Genomic DNA, 9,519 nt, shown 5'->3' on the forward strand with positions numbered 1-9,519 from the left:
GTTGTCTGGCTAAAAGTTACTCAGTGAGGTGCCATGCTTGAGAATCAGTGGTGGTTACGGATCCCGTTCCAACCGGCCCGGTGGCGTCCACATGGATGTGTGCAGCACACATGCGCAACCTGTGCATGCGTCTTAGCACCTCAGCGAGCCTCTGCGACGCTCCAGCTGCTTAGCGGAGCGTTGCGCAAGTGCTGTGCGTGCCATGCGCGGAAGCGCATAAGACTTAAAAGACCAGTAACGAGCTTGGGCCGGAACGGTATAGGGTGCTCCAGGCTGGCTCTGGTACGCCTGTACCGGGATGTACCACCTGCAACCCACCACTGTTGAGAATGTACTTAGAACCTAAGTCTTCCTACTCCTAGGAAGTGTCTTAATAATTACTCCCACCTTGGCTCTAGCAAAAATGTTCTGAAAAAATGCCTTTTAAAATGCAAGTGATAGGTTTTAGCCTACAATTTTAGCATCCCCTGGTAGTTTCTCATCCAACCAGGTTTGATTCTATTGTCTTTTTGAGATCAACTACGTTCAGCTACATAACAACTAGGGGCTTATTAAATAAAAGCATATAGTGCCCAGTAACTTACTCTAGTAAAATGCATAAGACCATATGGGCATGACTTCTGGATTTATTAGGGCTCATTAAGCAGGCATAGGATTGTATTTGAGTTTGAGCTGAAGTGGTCTCTTCTGGTTTTAGGTTTCTTTGATTTTAGCTTGTAATAAAAAGTGACATTTTTGTTCTAGCTCTGGTTCCCAAACTTTTTCAGTCCACCACCCCCTTGGTGCTACAAACTGATCCTCAGTGCCCCCCACCCAGTGGTGAAATTCAAATTTTTTTACGACCGGTTCTGTGGGCGTGACTTGATGGGTGTGGCTGGGGGAGTCATGTGACTGGGTCGTTTGCACGACGGAATAAAGATAGTAACAGTAAAATTCAAAACTAACAATTAATTGCCCATTTATTCAAAATCCAATTTAAAAACCTTTGTAGTTAGTTAATTCAACAAAATTGTTGAACATGATCCAGTGATACCAGGTTTTCAAAGTCTGATAGTCATTTATCAAGAACCTTAGTAACTAGTAACTTAGTAAACTTAGTAAAATTTAGTAACTACTTCACTGTTCAGTAAATTCTTAATGTGATGGATGGGCTTGATGAAGTGATACCAGTTTCTCAATGTCTGGTTTTAAGTTACTTAGCAGGAGTCTTAAATCACCACATTCAGTAATCTGGAGTCATTTTCTTTGCTTGGAGACCACACTGAAGCCATGTTCCACCAAATATGATGTTGGAAATGCAACAAGGAGCTTCTTAACCACTGTCCATAGTGCAGGATAGTGATCAGAAATTTCATATGTGTAACCAAAACTCTTGGTACGATTTCTTGAACTTTGGCTTCAGCTCAATGTCACCAACATTTGCTTGAATTATTTGATGAGATTATTGCATGGTACCTAGGGATTCCCAATATGGAAAGTGAGAATGGGAACATTTTAAGAGATCTATATGTTCTTGGGTTATAATTTTCACTAAAGAACCATGGGGATGGAAAGGGAAATATAGACAATGGAGTCCAATCCCCTTCCTCAACAGTTTGGAAGCAAATAATAATTCTAGCAAAATGTAGCCTTTTACCTCTTTGGGTAATCATTATTTTTTAAATATTATTATTATTATTATTATTATTATTATTATTATTATTATTATTATTATTATTATTATTATTATTATTATTATTATTATTCCCAATACAACTCATGCAAAGGGTCATCCACAACTACATTACATTTTCCACACTCATATTTGTGATTCCTTATAACTTCTTTAAACTAAACATTTTTAGTACAAATCAACGCATTGACATATATATCACTAAAGCAGTTTCCTATCTCTTCCATTGACATAATTAACACCTTATGTATTGAATACAAGTATATCAAATATAGGTTAAACATGAATTGAAAAACATTAATTAAAATGTATAAGCTGTGAATTTATTATATAATCACAGGCAAACATTGCACTTATGCCTAAGTCCTCTACCCACGCACATTATAAGATAGATAAAACTATCTTAGCTGGCTGTTGTAAATATTACTCTGCTAATTCAACAAGAAATGCTATTGCATGAATCCTTAATGCAGAACACAGCTAAAAGTGATTTTAGCAATTTTCTTCCCAAGTTAATTCAAAATGTATATCCAAATGTTCCTCTTATTTTTTCCCCAAGCACTAGGGAGGATTATATTCAAAACCAGACACTTTTGCTGTGTGTGTGTGTGTGTGTGTATGTACGTGTGTGTGCGTGCTTGCTTGCTTCTGGTCTCCAGAGTCAGAGGGGCCGATTGGTACCCCCAGAGGTAATCTAGTCTTGCCCCAGACAGCAACCCCGGCCCCACATTCCCCTCCTCTGGGAAGGCTCCGGCGGGGGGGGAATGCAGAGCCCCACCCCTTCTGCTGCTCTCCCCCACCCTTCACTCTCCCTCCCTCCCTCTCTTCACAGACCGGGTGGCTGCAGCGCTAATGGGACAGTGAGCATGGACGGGCCGTCGCCCCAGGGAGGGGAGGTTGGGCCGCCAACAAAGGGCTTCCGCTGAGGCAACCCGTGCAGGCAAAATAGCGAGCGAGCGAAGGAGGATCAGGCAAGGCACCGAGGCCCTTCCCCTCCCACTTTGTCTTGATGAGGTCGCTGCAGCTGCTCGGGCGCGGACGGACGGAGGTAGCCAGAGCAGCCCGAGCTGGCGAGCGATGGAGGATCAGGCAGGTCTCTCGCTCGCTCGCCCGCCCGGGCTTCCCCGCCGCTCTGGCTACCTGTCCGCACCCGGAAGCTGCAGCGACCTCATCAAGACAAAGTGGGAGCGAAGGGAGGCAAAGTGGCCTCCCTTTGATCACTCGCTCCCCCTGCCCGTCCGCACTATACTAGCCCTGCCCATCGCTCACTGATTGGCTGTCTCACCAATCATCCCGCCCGCCTCGTAAGAGCCCTATCTATAGAAAGCCAAGCAGAAAAAAAAGGTAACTGGGTTTAGATAGGGCTCTTAGAGGCGGGTGGGGCAATTGGTGAGCCAGCCAATCAGTGAGTAGTGGGCAGGGCTAGCATAGTGCGGATGGGCGGTGGGAGCGAGTGATCGAGCAGCTTCTGGATGTGGAGGGGTGAGTGAGCGAACTGGTTCTGAATGGCTCGCTAGAGGAGGCCACCTCCAGCACTCCTCTGCCGCCCCCCTTGCCTCTTACTGCCCCCCTGCCATCCCCCTTGCCTCTTACTGCCCCCCTAAGCCATCCCACCGCCCTCAGGGGGCGGTACTGCCCACTTTGGGAACCACTGTTCTAGCTCAATCTTTAGCAACTATTCTAGAAAAACCTGCATTTTCCACAATTTACAATTATAGGAAAACTAACAGAATAGTAAAGGTGGAAGGATTTGCATGGGTCATCTGGTTTAGCACTTGGCAAGCAGTTAAAAAAGGTAAATCAGTTAAATCCATCCATGAGAGGTGGCTGCTTTCCATCAAACTAAAAATATACCAAGTTTCTTCAGCCTATCCTGCTAGGGCATATCTTCACATATTGAGTCATCTTTGTAGATGCCCTTTGAACCCTAATTTTCTGGAAATGTGGTTTCCATATCTGTACTCAACACTCCCAAGTATGGTCTTACTAGCACCATATAGAGAAGGCTAACAGTTGCATGTGTCCTGATATAATGCTGCTTCTGATGCAGCCTAAAACTTTAATAGTCCTTATGATGACTTATGTTAAAACTTCACAATGATCGTAGCCAAAACTTTCTCAGATGTTTCCAAGCTACGAACTTGTATTCTGGATAGTCTTCCAATTTATGTAGATGACATTGTGATCTCATTCTATCATCCAACATATTATTGACTAGACATCCCAATTTTGCATTTTCCACAAATTTTAATAAAAGCAGCCCATCAAACTCATCAGTATTCAGATCATTTAAAAAAAGAGTACTAGCCCCCAAATTGACACTTGTGAAGTATAACTTGTTAGCATACTACAATATATAGCCTTTCCACACAGACCTTATCATTGAAAATTTCATGAATGTTTCTTAAATCTATTTGTACCTCCACAGCAGTTCTCAGGAAAACATAGGTTAGATTAAACATGCCTTAAAACAAAATATGAAAACTAAGGCTCATCAAGAACCATTATCCATAGTTGATTACAATAACTTATCAAATTCCTCAAGCAACCCCAAACTAAATTTACTAACTTAACTTTAGACTAGTTTCAGTTGATCACACAAATTCCAACTTCCTTGTAGCATACAAAGACTCTTGTTTGTGCCCCAAAATACAGGAGCGTGAGTCACTATAATTCAAAGGAATACGCAAATTATCCCAATGAGTCACATTCCATGCCAACGTTTGAGCTGGTCACACAAAGTCCAAATTCCTTACTACTACCAGTGATTTCTTATTTCCCAGAATACACCAGGAGTCTGCAAATTAACCCAAGTGCTCTAATTAATATTAATTGATACACAAAGAGAAATATACAGTATACTGTAAAGTGAATGGAAAGCAGTGGATCATTTCAATTGATTCTCCCTGTAGTTTTTTCATTAAGCATCTTTAATTGAACCAAGTTTGAATTGTGCTATATGTACAAACATAAAAATAACATTTACTCATTGATCAGTAGTCTCAAACTCCTGGTAATTTGGCAATAATATATTAGCAATAATAGTTTACTACTTTCTTCCAGATGTTTTTTCAATTTTTAGTTAATTCACATTAAATAGTGTGTAAATGTGCTCAGGGCGAAAGAAGGCACCAGTAATGTAATGTATGTTGTATTTCCAATTATGTATGCTTAAAACTGTTCTTAAAGTTACAGTCACAGTAAAATATATGCAGTGTTTATATAACAATATTCTGTGCTTCTGAAGTGTGGGGCATGTCAGGGTTCAGATCATTCTTTAGTGTAGCCGATTAGAGCAGTCTTGTTGGCGAAATAGTTTCTGCTCGGTGTTTTTAGCTTAACCACAGGATTTCCAAAAAGCTCTAGTTGTTTGAGCCAGCAATTAATTTCTTTTCCTTTCTCTTTTGAAGTATTCCTGCTTATAATACCAGGTATGATTTTTGGCACAAAGCAGTGACAACCTACTTCCTACATTGATCTGTCAAGAATAAACTCTCTATTACAACATTTGCGGTGTCTGTTGAGGCCAAAAAGGTAATCTCCTAACAAATGTGTGGCCCTCCCCTGACCTTTCCCAATTTTAACATGATGGAATATTATAAGTCTCCTCCTTTAGAAGGACAAAGAAGTGCTTTAAAAAAATACTAAGGCGTGATTGGCAAAGGCGACTTCTCTGTGGTACTAAAAGTAGCTGTTTACTTCACAAGAAGTAATCCAGAGAACATTGACAAAATATTTAACTGTAACATACTTAGGGTAGAATTGGATATAGACAGACAGCTGAAATGTTTGGGAGTGGATAGCGAGCAATTTAAAAAGCTTTTCAAACATTGCAATTAAAAAGTAAATAATTTGAAAATAGAGAGCAGCAAATAATTAGCCTGTGGCATAATCTTTTCTTTACTATAATGTTTCTGGTTTCCATATATAGACCTTATAGACATTTTTAGAAAATTGTTTGAAAATGGATCCATCCATAAAGAATAAAAATAAAGATATAATGTGAAGTATGAGGACAGAACTCAGAAGAGCAGAGTAGCCAGTAGTTACCAGGAAGCCTTTTATAAATTGGTGGTTTCTATTTTGCCAAATCTTCAGTGAGGGCCACTTTCTGAATAAGATTTTCCACTTGAGAATACCTAAAAATGCTGTCAGACATCCAAATGTGTCCAGAAGCCTATCCCTGGCTTAAGGATTCTTCAAAGCAAGGACTAATCATTATAAATAATTACCTGAATTTTTTCCACCATTACCATTTATTGCAGTTGTTCTGACATTCCCTCTGTATGAGACAATGTGGAGAGCATAACCCCTAGCCATGGAGTTATGTGAAGTACCTTTGGAGCTAAATATACATCTTTGCCACACTTGATAGTCATAGAAATGCTTTAAATTAGGAAATTCAATTCTGTGTTCCCTTTTATTTGTTTTGAATTTTCCCTCAAATGAAGATGTTTCCATATCCCATCAAGAAGCAACAGTTCATTTACTGTAGATCAGAAGAGTTAATTTAGCCAGCCATAAAATATCAATAAAAAAATTAAAAACTCTACTTTTAATATAATTTTTCTTTTAATTAGAGATTTAGAGAGGCACTGTGAATAATATGTGGGAATAAGTTCTGCTGAGTGCATAGGATCAGAATGTACAATAATCAAAACAGTAAACTTTTAGTATTATTTTGTTTTTTTAATTACATAAAGCTGGTCAGATCTGAATCCCACTATCGTAATGAAAATAATCATACACATCCTTTCAAGAGGGATGCATATGTTGTTTTTATTTTATTTTATTTTATTTTGAAATACATACCTTTCACCCAACAAGTAAATTGCTGGCTTTCTCTTCACAAGTCATCATGCTGAAATCAGAGGGAATGACCATAATACCTAACACATGACTGTTTGCTACAATAGAGACAGGATTTAATAATAATCTGCAACTCTGATGAAATAGCTTGCAATGCAATCCAGTTTGCAATATACTCCTCTATTTATTTGCCCAGAAGATTTACTTGTTTAATGGTATTTAGTCCTTATTACATACATTTAATCTTTGATGAAGGCTGTATGTTCCCAGTACTGTATTTGGAGTAAAAACTAAAACTGAAATAATATAAGGTACTAAAAGGTTTAGGATAAAAAAGAGATTTGATGAAAGTCAGTTAATATTTTTATAAGGCACTTTTGTAAAGAAAATGGAATATCTGATTTTCCATTTAAATAAGAACACTCAACTAAATATAAAACAAAGCACTAGAATTCAGCATTAAAATGTAATTTAAAATATGTTCATAGGAAGATCAACAATTTAAAAAGCTAGCTATAATGTGTCTCTCAATATCCTGTAATTTGAGAAAATAAAAACTAAAGTATCTCCTGAGGATTTATATTCCATAGTTTAGGAGACACAGAAATCTCTAAACTGTGAATGTGAGAAAGCAGACTGGTTTGTAAGTACTTGCTCATAACAATGTATCTTAAGGGCAATGAGAAATAGAAGGCTGAAATCACTTTAATAGACATATACAACATACAAATTCTTACTTGCTTTGTCATATTTATTTTTAATTTATTTCCATTTTAATCTTTGTGAATGTGCTTTATGAAGAAATTGTTTTGCTGAATTGGAAAAGAAGTCCTTAGATATCTGCTCTGACAAACCCCTATTGTCATTTAGCACTACATAATTACAGGCAGTTTTGACTTATAACCATTTGTTTAGCAACTGGATGGAAACTAATCAAGGAGACAAGGAGCCTGGAATTAAGGAAAAACTTCCTAACTGTGAGGACAGCTTGCCTTCAGAAGTTGTGGGTGCTCCATCACTGCAGGTTTTTAAGAAGAAACTGGACAGTCACTTGCCTGAAATGGTATAGGTAGGATCTCCTGCTTGGGCAGAGGGCTGGACTGGAAGACCTCCAGTCCCTTTCAGCTCTATTCTGATGATCATTCAAAGTTACAATGCTACAGGAAAAAGTGACTTATAACTGGTCCTCCCACTTACAACCATTGGAGCATCCACACAGTCACATGATCAGTATTAGGCACTTGGCAACTGCCATGTATTTATAATGGTTGCAATGTCCCAAGGTCATGTGATCGCTATCTGCAAGCTTCCCAGCTGGCTTCCAATAAAGAAAGTCAATGGGGAAAGCAGGGTTTGCTTAACAACCATATGGTTCACTTAACAACTGCAGTGATTCCCCTATCATGGCAAAAAAGGTAGTAAAATTGGATGTGACGCACATAACAACTGGCTCGCTTAGCAGTGGAAATTCTGATCCCAACTGTGGTTGTAACTCACTGTATTGTGAGTTGACATCACTATAGTGTGGAAGAAGAATCATTCTGGTTCCAAGCCGGGAGAGAGGCTCAGGAAATAAAATGGAGGTTAGCTGCTTAGGAAAGAAGATCCGTTTATTGATGAGCAGAACCACCAACAGCATATAGTTCTGGGGCAGCTGACAAATTAGCAGGATGATTTTATAGTTTCTGAAATGCTGCTGGGTGTTGTGCAATGCAGTGAGCTGTATCTTTTGGTATTCTAATGGTGGTGGGTTAATCCTATTGTGTCCTAAAAGATCATGTCTTTAGAATTTGGTTGGGGGAATGCAAATTCTTAATCTCATCACCTGGAGGTGAAGGTGTTTTGTTTGTGAACAAATTGACCCAGTAGTAGTATAGCATTTATTATCATTGTACATAATGTATACACAGTGGTTGGTGTATTAACCATTAAGCAGACTAAGCACATGCTTGGGGCACCAGGCCCAAAGGGGGCACCAAAAAGTTGAGAAAGAAAAAAAAACAAGAATTGTACAGTATGTACAAAGGAGGGGCACCAAAATTTGTCAGTGCTTAGGGCACCAGTGAACCTTAATACGCCACTGAATACAGCGAAATTAAGTCTTTCTTAATGGGCACAAAATATCCACCTTTAAAGACTTCAGGCATATGCTGGGGGCTGTTTTATTATGCAGGAAACTCGGGATAATTTCTGTCTTTAAAGAGCATGTTTTATCTTATTTCTCCTTTTGGGGAAATATAATATTCTGCCTCTTTTGATATTCCCCAAAATGTTTCATTCTCTGGGGAATGAATGGGAGGGGGTGCGTAATTACTTCTTACAAAAGCAAATAGTTATATGTGTTGGTGTGCTTCAGAAAATGATCACTATTCTCAGACAATCACAGCAGCTAGACCCACTTGACAGATGACCTGCATCAGAATAGATGTTGGACCGTGAGTGTTGAAACAGACGGATGTTGATGCAACTGTCAGAAAGTGAATTCACCTGGTTAAAGTTCTTTGGGGCTACAGTTGTTCAGAGCAGTTTATTAATGGGATCTCATCAGCTAGTTAAGAACAAAGTTCAGAAGCCTGGTGGTTCAAAGGACTGCTGTTTGCATAGAGCTGTCTGGTTAAAATGAGCTTTATACTCAGGGCCACAGTCCACAACAAAAGTTGCTTCATGTACATGAAAAGTATGGAGAACATATGACTTTATAAGAAGAGGACTCTGGAACTATTCCAATGTGCAATGCTAAATTAGTAAACTAATTGCTTTAAATCAGGTATGCAATACTGCCCTTATCTCTGGTTCATCAATGATACATCAACTTTGCACAATCTGAAGATAACACTATAAGGCAAAGGGTGCCTTTTGGATAGTACCTATCATGTTCATCAGAGAGGGTTATATCCTGCTAGATTAATCCACCAATTGGAAAAAAAAGTTAAGTCTGGAAGGAAAAAACATCTCTGTTTAAGGAAACACTGGCAATTAATTACTTGTCATCATTAAATACCTTGTTATTTTGATTGCCAGTATCTTTGCCTTTAAAA

Source organism: Natrix helvetica (genome assembly GCF_964273705.1).
Source record: "Natrix helvetica genome assembly, chromosome: 2".
Classification (NCBI taxonomy): Eukaryota; Metazoa; Chordata; class Lepidosauria; order Squamata; family Natricidae; genus Natrix; species Natrix helvetica.